General features: G+C 47.6%; 1 protein-coding gene across 2 annotated transcripts in view; it reads left to right on the top strand.

The window, feature by feature from the left end:
• Positions 1-4,158: 4,158 nt before the first annotated feature.
• Positions 4,159-9,074, top strand: part of LOC149441419 (semaphorin-3B-like) — a 63,057-nt gene continuing 58,141 nt past the window's right edge. The window contains exon 1 of one of the 2 annotated variants that reach the window (XM_089657361.1): positions 4,159-4,182. The gene's annotated coding sequence lies outside the window, so the exon portion shown is untranslated. Of the gene's footprint in view, positions 4,183-7,210; positions 7,380-9,074 lie in introns of those variants that run through there. The other variant, XM_089657362.1, reaches the window with a different exon arrangement.

The raw sequence follows: 9,074 nt of genomic DNA on the forward strand, positions 1-9,074 counted from the left end.
GACAATGAGATCAATGTGCTGCAGGAGACGTGTGACATCGGAGGGACAATCCGTATCCCCCCCCCCCCCGCATCCAGTCCCACCCAACGGGGAAACGACGCAAATCTCCCCCCCCATCTGCCTTTCATCTCGCCACCAACGCACCTGCCGCCTCTCTGTGCACCAAAACGCAGTGCAGCGCCGACACGGATGGCTTTCATTAGACGAGAAGGTTCAAGAGGAAAATGTCTGACAGTTCAGTCACCGCAGATGGAAAACCTGCGATTTCCCAACATCAGAAAAACCCGATTGAGGCGTAAAATTATTACTTCCAGATATAGATATATATGTATTAGAGGCATTGAACAGAAAGTATATCATATAATACTGGTGATTTGTGAGTGTCAGGATCTAGACACTGTGCCCAATATGAGGGGTTCCCACCACCCCTGTGCTGAGTTCCCGGCTCTGTACACCCGCTGTGCCAATGTAAGAGACATTCTTCCCACTGACCACCAATGTAAGGGACATTCTTCCCACTGACCCCCAATGTAAGGGACATTCTTCCCACTGACCACCAATGTAAGGAACATTCTTCCCACTGACCACCAATGTAAGGAGCATTCTTCCCACTGACCCCCAATGTAAGGAGCATTCTTCCCACTGATCACCAATGTAAGGGGCATTCTTCCCACTGATCACCAATGTAAGGAACATTCTTCCCACTGACCCCCAATGTAAGGGACATTCTTCCCACTGATCACCAATGTAAGGGACATTCTTCCCACTGACCACCAATGTAAGGGGCATTCTTCCCACTGACCACCAATGTAAGGGGCATTCTTCCCACTGGCCCCCAATGTAAGGAGCATTCTTCCCACTGACCACCAATGTAAGGGGCATTCTTCCCACTGACCCCCAATGTAAGGGGCATTCTTCCCACTGACCCCCAATGTAAGGGACATTCTTCCCACTGACCACCAATATGAGGGACATTCTTCCCACTGACCACCAATGTGAGGGACACGTGTGTAGAGCACCCCTGGGTGTACATTACGGATAGCACATCCAAGGTTGCTGCCTCCTGTAGATATAGTCATTTCTAGGAGGGGTTCCCTCAGGTGTAAAAGGTATTTGAAGGGTTCCCCCACCTTAGAAAGGTCTGTGCAGCTGAGTGCCACCTCCTCCAATCACGGCTTTGTTCTCTGGCTGGATTATTTCTTCTATCACTTTTGATTGACACTTTTTTTGCACCTTTCTCACTTTAAGTTCCTGTAGGAGTTCCCTGATCCCAGCCTGTCATTGTGGTGTCCCTCTTGTCTCCCCCCCCCCCCCCCCACAATCTCTTTCCTGGGACTCCAGCTCCATTGTTCCCTCTCATTCTTGTCACTTGTCTTCCTCTGAGGCCCCCCCCAGCCCCCACCCCCGGTCTGGTCTCTTTGTGATGGCTGAATGAGGCCCACACTTAGCACATGTCCAGGAATGTCTCACGGCGGAGACTCTGTTGTTGAGGACAAGTCTTGTTGGCCCCGACGTGAATCGTACAATCGGACATTGTTGGGAAATGCTTCGTATAGATCATGGATGGAGCAACTTCCATACCGCAACCTCATTATCCCCTCCCCTACCGGGCACTTCTACCCCCTTCCTGCCCCACAGGCCAATTTCCAGCTTTCAGCGTTGTCGCACTTTGACAATTGCGCGGTTATGCAACACTGTACCCATATGACATTATGATTTTTTTGAGACAGATAGAGCTTTATTTTGGTGATATTTAATCACCTCGGGGTTTTTTATTTTTTGCTAAACAAACCAAAAAGAACAGAAAATTTTGAAAAAAAAAAAGTTTTTTCTTAGTTTTTTGTTGTAAAATTTTGTAAATAAGTGATATTTCTCCTTCACTGATGTGCGCTAATGAGGCTGCAGTGATGGGCACTGATAGGTGGCACTGATAGACACTGATGATGAGGCACTGGTAGCTGCAGGGGTGGACTGACAACTCATGGGGCCCCCGGGCAATAGGGGATCATGGGGCCCCTGTGTCCTTGCCCAAACTCAAAAAAGCCTATGAAAAAGGTACCAGGGGCATCTCATGGGGCCCCCTACTGACCCCGGGCCCTCGGGCAGTGCCCGAGTTTCCAAATGGTCAGTCCGCCCCTGGGTAGATGGCACTGATGGGCAATGACAGGCATCACTGATGGGCACCGATAGGCAGCACTGATAGGTGGCACTAACTTACACTGATAGGCGGCACTGACTGGCACTGTTAGGTGGCACTGATGGGCAGCACTGACGGGCACTGATAGGCGGCACTGACTGACACTGTTAGGTGGCACTGATGGGCAGCACTGATAGGCGGCACTGACTGACACTGTTAGGTGGCACTGATGGGCAGCACTGATAGGTGGCACTGACTGACACTGTTAGGTGGCACTGATGGGCAGCACTGACGGGCACTGATAGGTGGCACTCACTGCACTGATATGTGGCATTGATGTGCACTGGTATGTGGCATTGACAGCTGGCATTGATGGGCACTGACAGGTGGCACTGCAGGGGCTACACTGATCATCAATGCCATGATGATCAGTGTACATGTCCCCTCCGAGGAATGCCGATTACCGGCTCTCCGCTCCTCTGCTCTGTCAGCGTGACAGCTCGAGAGGAGAGAAATGCCGATAACCGACATTTCCCTATTTACATGCGATCAGCTGTGATTGGACACAGCTGATCACATGACCGAGCTGACGTGTTCAGCTCTTTCTGTTGATCGGTGAGCCACTGTGTCCGAGGGACCACCGATCGCCGCACTGCACACCCCCGGAGCCGCGCACGTGCGGTTAAAGTGGGAGGACGTCATATGAGAGAACCACCTTGCGCCCGTCATTTCCTTTTATGGCGGGCGGGAGGTGGTTAAAGTAGATGGGAATCCCAACTGGACGACGCTTAACGCGGTAATCAACCCAAAAACAAAAATGTCATATATTGCAGCTTACTGATTCTTAGAGGTGGCGGCTGCATTAGTTTTTTTTTCTTGGGCTTGTTTTCTTTATTTTCACCTGGTGATCCTGCCGGTAAGTCTGTTATTCTTCAACTTCTTTTAACAGACCAAACTCTCCAGCAAAAGTGGCAGTTGGAGGGTTGGGATAAACCATTTGCCACTGACTGTGGTGCTTACAATGGTCAGCTTTTATTCAACCCCTCATCATTCTACTAATTCATCTAATATTACTCTCCTTCCAGATGGACAAGGCTGCTGTCCTAGGGTGTCTCCATTGCTCCTCCATCTGCCTAACCCTTTTGGGTTTATTACTGTGCAATCTGCTGATCAGTTGCTTGATTTGAAATCAAGCAACCGATCGGCAGATTGCACAACTAAAGTTTGCACATCCCCAGGGAGAACGCACATCTAAAGGGATGCCGGGGTGTGTTCTTTCACATAAGGTACAGGGAACAAAAAGAATTAGTAAGCTGCCATATATTGTATTTTTCTTCTGGGTTTAATACCCAAGGGGCATATTTATGAAGCAGTGAACAGGGGCGGACTGACAACTCATGGGGCCCCCGGGCAATAGGGGATCATGGGGCCCCTGTGTCCTTGCCCAAAGTCAAAAAAGCCTATGAAAAAGGTACCAGGGGGCATCTCATGGGGCCCCCTACTGACCCTGGGCCCTCGGGGAGTGCCCAAGTTTCCAAACGGTCAGTCCGCCCCTGGCAGTGAATATGATTTTCACCAAACAACCACTGCTGGGTGAATCAATTCCTAGTTACATACACTCCAGCAATGGCTGCACGGTATTTTTCAAGGTGGGTTTCCTGATGGTGGCAACAGTGGGACCATGTCTGTGTTATATGTGCTGAAATAGCCACTTCATGGGAAGCCCATCCAACACGGTGACAACACCTGAGGACGATTGGGAGACAGGGGCATCATGTAGTCACCCTATAACAGGAAGTGCCTGGACAAGGTATTTTCATGTGTATTGCTATGCTCATCTACAGTATCACCACCTGTTGTACCATCATGATTCATGTAAATATTTGGAGGGCAATTTGTATTTGTATTTGTTTGTTTTTTTGATCAGCTCTGATGAAGAAGGGAGCACCCTTCGAAACGCGTTAGCCTTCATCCCCCCCCCCTTTTGGATTTACCTGTAACCCTGTGTGGATTATGGTTATCTATGCCTGTTATACCGTCACTTTGTGAGTATATTTCCTTATTAATAAAATTAGTCACTATTTATTGAGATAATGCGCAAGGTTTGTGCTCTTTCTTTCATCTTCTTCTACAGTGCCTGGACAAGGACCTTCATTGCAGGATTGGGGAATATTCAAAATGATGTCTGAAATGACATTGACTTGTGCAAGTCTCCAATAGGTGTTGTTTTATTATAGCCCCCCATCCCCCCCTACCACAGTATACAGAAGGGGCTGTATAGGCAGTATATATATCTATGTACATTGCATAGTGACTGCCTGTGTGGGGAAGACTTCTAACATTATAGATAATGGATCATAGTAGGTGGTCCGTATAGATCAGTCCACATAGTACATGGATCATGTATGGACTAGACCCACAGACAGCCTACAGTGTAGACATAGCGGGGTATATAGCAGATATAGGGGGTATATAGTAGATATAGTGGGGTATATAGCAGATATAGGGGGTATATAGTGGGGTATATAGCAGATATAGGGGGTATATGGCAGATATAGGGGGGTATATAGTAGATATAGGGGGTATATAGCAGATATAGGGGGGTATATAGTGGGGTATATGGCAGATATAGGGGGGTATATAGTAGATATAGCAGGGTATATAGTAGATATAGGGGGTATATGACAGATATAGGGGGGTATATAGTAGATATAGGGGGGTATATAGTAGATATAGGGGGTATATGGCAGATATAGGGGGGTATATAGTGGGGTATATGGCAGATATAGCGGGGTATATGGCAGATATAGGGGGGTATATGGCAGATATAGGGGGTATATGGCAGATATAGGGGGTATATAGTGGGGTATATGGCAGATATAGGGGGTATATGGCAGATATAGCGGGGTATATAACAGATATAGGGGGTATATGGCAGATATAGGGGGTATATGGCAGATATAGGGGGTATATAGTGGGGTATATGGCAGATATAGCGGGGTATATGGCAGATATAGCGGGGTATATGGCAGATATAGCGGGGTATATGGCAGATATAGGGGGTATATTGCAGATATAGGGGGTATATAGTGGGGTATATGGCAGATATAGGGGGTATATGGCAGATATAGGGGGTATATGGCAGATATAGGGGGGTATATGGCAGATATAGGGGGGTATATGGCAGATATAGGGGGTATATGGCAGATATAGGGGGGTATATGGCAGATATAGGGGGGTATATGGCAGATAGGGGGGTATATAGCAGACAAGCAGCAGACTGCAGAGTGTTACTTGAGTCCGGATGAAGTTTGCGGAGCGCCCCCCGGGGGTATAGTCACAGCTGTCAGCTTGGCTCCAGGTTTGCCAGCTCAGAGATTGGCAGAGATCGGGGCACACAGTGTGGAGGTCTGTCCGGGGAATAGATCTCTGGCCCCAGGGAGGGAAGGGGGGGGGGGGGTAAAATTGACAGAGCCTGGTGCACTGGCTGAAGAGGGGTTCCTCATAGCTCACACAGTGATTGAGGGTTCAGTTCGGATGTTATATGGGATAGGATTGGGTTTTTTTCTCAGGAAGACACTGGAGCAGTGGTGGCCAACTTGCTAGATAAGGCTTTCAGTGTGGTATGTGGATATTGGGGCGCAGGTTGTAGATCTGTACATATCAGGGTATGTGGATTTTGGGGTGCAGACCATAGATCTGTACATATAAGGGCATGTAGATATGGGGGGTGCAGGCTGTCGATCTATGCCTATTTGGGTGGATTTTGGGGTGCAGGTTACAGATTGGTACATATCAGGGTATGTGGATTTTGGGGTAGGTTGAAGATTGGTACATATCGGGGTATGTGGATTTTAGGGTGCAGGTTGAAGATTGGTACATATCAAGGTATGTGGATTTGGGGTGCAGGTTGAAGATCGGTACATATCAGGGTATGTGGATTTTGGGGTGCAGGTTGAAGATCGGTACATATCGGGGTATGTGGATTTTGGGGTGCAGGTTGAAGGTGAGTACATATCAGGGTATGTGGATTTTGGGGTGCAGGTTGAAGGTGAGTACATATCAGGGTATGTGGATTTGGGGTGCAGGTTGAAGATCAGTTCATATCAGGGTATGTGGATTTTGGGGTGCAAGTTGAAGATCGGTACATATCAGGGTATGTGGATTTTGGGGTGCAGGTTAAAGATCGGTACATATCAGGGTATGTGGATTTTGCGGTGCAGGTTGAAGGTCGGTACATATCAGGGTATGTGGATTTTGGGGTGCAGGTTAAAGATCGGTACATATCAGGGTATGTGGATTTTGGGGTGCAGGTTGAAGATCGGTACATATCAGGGTATGTGGATTTTGGGGTGCAGGTTGAAGATCGGTACACATCAGGGTATGTGGATTTTGGGGTGCAGGTTAAAGATCGGTACATATCAGGGTATGTGGATTTTGGGGTGCAGGTTGAAGGTGAGTACATATCAGGGTATGTGGATTTAGCGGTGCAGGTTGAAGGTCGGTACATATAAGGGTATGTGGATTTTGGGGTGCAGGTTGAAGATCGGTACATATCAGGGTATGTGGATTTTGGGGTGCAGGTTGAAGATCGGTACACATCAGGGTATGTGGATTTTGGGGTGCAGGTTGAAAGTCAGTACATATCAAGGTACCAGATAACGAACATTGCAGTAGACTTAAATATAAAATTGTTAGTGAAGTGAATTAATTTGTGGATATTGGGGTACAGGAAGATGTGGCATTGGGGGTCCTGATCATTTTTCTGTACAGATGCCGCCATCGGCTGCCATTGGGTGGGTGTCGGCCCCCAGAATGGGGAGTATTTGGAGAATTGGCATTTGGTGCCATGTGTTGCGCACAGCTGATCTGAGCAAAGGCTTCTGGGAGATTTCTCTGGTTGGGCTCATTCTAGAAGGGGGGTTCAGAGGGTGATGTATTGGGGGGACTCCAAGTGAGGGCTGCTGGTGGGGGGTGGCGTCACCTGGGTGTGAGGAAGAAGAGATATAAAGTGACAGACGGAGAGGAGTATCCCAACACTTGTCCCATTCTCCTCCTGCAGGCCGCCCCCTCTCCTCCCTCTCCAGCTCTGGGAGGGAACTCGACTCTCAGCCAGGAGAAGTCGCTGCTCACCTCTCACACACAGCCGGACCCCACAGGGCAGCCAGGCGGGCCGATCTCCGGGGTACATCACACAACTTACCCCCTTCTCCTTAACCCTTTCCTCCACCTCCAGGATCAGGTGAGTTCTGTCCTCAGCAATGGTCGGGAGGGGGGTTATATTTTAAGTTGGTCATGTATGGGACTATTTTCATAAGATTCGACCAACGCGAACGATCGTAACATTCCAGGTACAATCACAGCCACCAACGGCTGGATATGCCATACGCACTTCGATTTTATTATCCGACTGATGTGCGATTCTATCAAAACGATCAAATCAGCAAACTATCGATTTCGATTGGATTTGATCAAAGTAAGTCAATCGTCCAGGACTGAAAATGATTGATCGCGTTGCATCGATCGGCAGCACTGGAATGCTTTGTTCATGAATTTGACCGTATTTTTCGATCGATCAGATTGCCTGGTGAAAACAGAGATACATCAATAACTTAGGATTGTATCTTTCAATATCCACTTCTCTGTGTGTGTCGTATCGATCAATTGGGTTGTCGATTTATAGATCGATTATTCCTATTGGGAGCGACTGTTGGGAAAAGAAATCAATATTTAATCGATAAGAATGTGATATCGGGTGATATGGATTTCTCAGAAGGTCGTATTGGATGGTTTACAATCTGAAACAGTGACTGGAACCAAAACACGATCCTCCAAAAACGATCATTCTGGCTATAGACAGCAGATATCCTCCACCAGAGAACGAAGGGCATCCGACCGCGACTGGAACAAGTGTCTGGACCCCCGACGATCTTCTGATCCTTCAAATGTGGACGAGGAAAGAATCGCCATGGACTTACAAAGTTCCCGATTACAACCGCCGATATCGCAGGATGCATCTGTGGAAACGATTGCAATCAATATTGGGAGTATTGTCTGATTATACTGAGCTGTCTATGGAAAACCTTCCTAACAATCGATCGTTAGATTGTGGAAAGATATTGAAACTATCCTGGACAGCAGGAAAAAAATGTTTGCATTTGTTACATAGTTACATAGTTCGTCTGGCTGAAAAAAAGACAAAAGTCCATCCAGTTCAACTATAGAAAAAAAAAAAAGTTATAATCCTACACCCACAGTTGGGCAGCCTTCTGTGCTACTTCCACACGGATCTGCCACAAGAACACACATGCGTTTTTACTGCGTGCTTTTGCCGCACTTTCTGATCACATGACTTAAAAAACGCACCTCAGAGACGTTTCCATTGATTTCAATGGAAAGAGTCTTTTTCGGGGCGTTTTTTTTTTTTTTAACTGAACAAACAAGCTCCAAAGATGCTGCAAGCAGGAATTTGTATACCGCAATGGAAGCGCAACGCCCCATAAGATGTACATAGGGAAGCATTTCTCTTCAGCCGCTTTTTTATAATTCAAAAGCGCTTCAAAAACTCCTCAGTGTGAAAGTAGCCTTAGACTGTCAGCTCTTGGGCCCAGACTGGTGAGTACGTAGCGTTGGGACATGAGTGTGGTGTGGACTGCATAGTGACGGTGTCCGGGTGATGTGTGTTGTCACCGTGTGTATGATCAACAGTCGCCAGATAGCGTTCGACCGCACCACCCTGCCCCGCCCCCCAACTTCACTGTATCATCATCAATATTCTGTATAGAGGGAGAGCGGTGTGATGTGTCCTGTGGATGAGTGTGCAGGACGCGCTCCCCACCACTAGTATATAATATCATCACGTATCACTGTATATGTCAGCTCTGTATACACGAAGGATTGTGAGCTCTGTAGACGAGTCTGATGGTTCGGTGTCCAG

The sequence above is a fragment of the Staurois parvus genome, unplaced genomic scaffold (genome assembly GCF_062004578.1).
Source record: "Staurois parvus isolate SC_StPar_1 unplaced genomic scaffold, SC_StPar_1.0 ptg000986l, whole genome shotgun sequence".
Lineage (NCBI taxonomy): Eukaryota > Metazoa > Chordata > Amphibia > Anura > Ranidae > Staurois > Staurois parvus.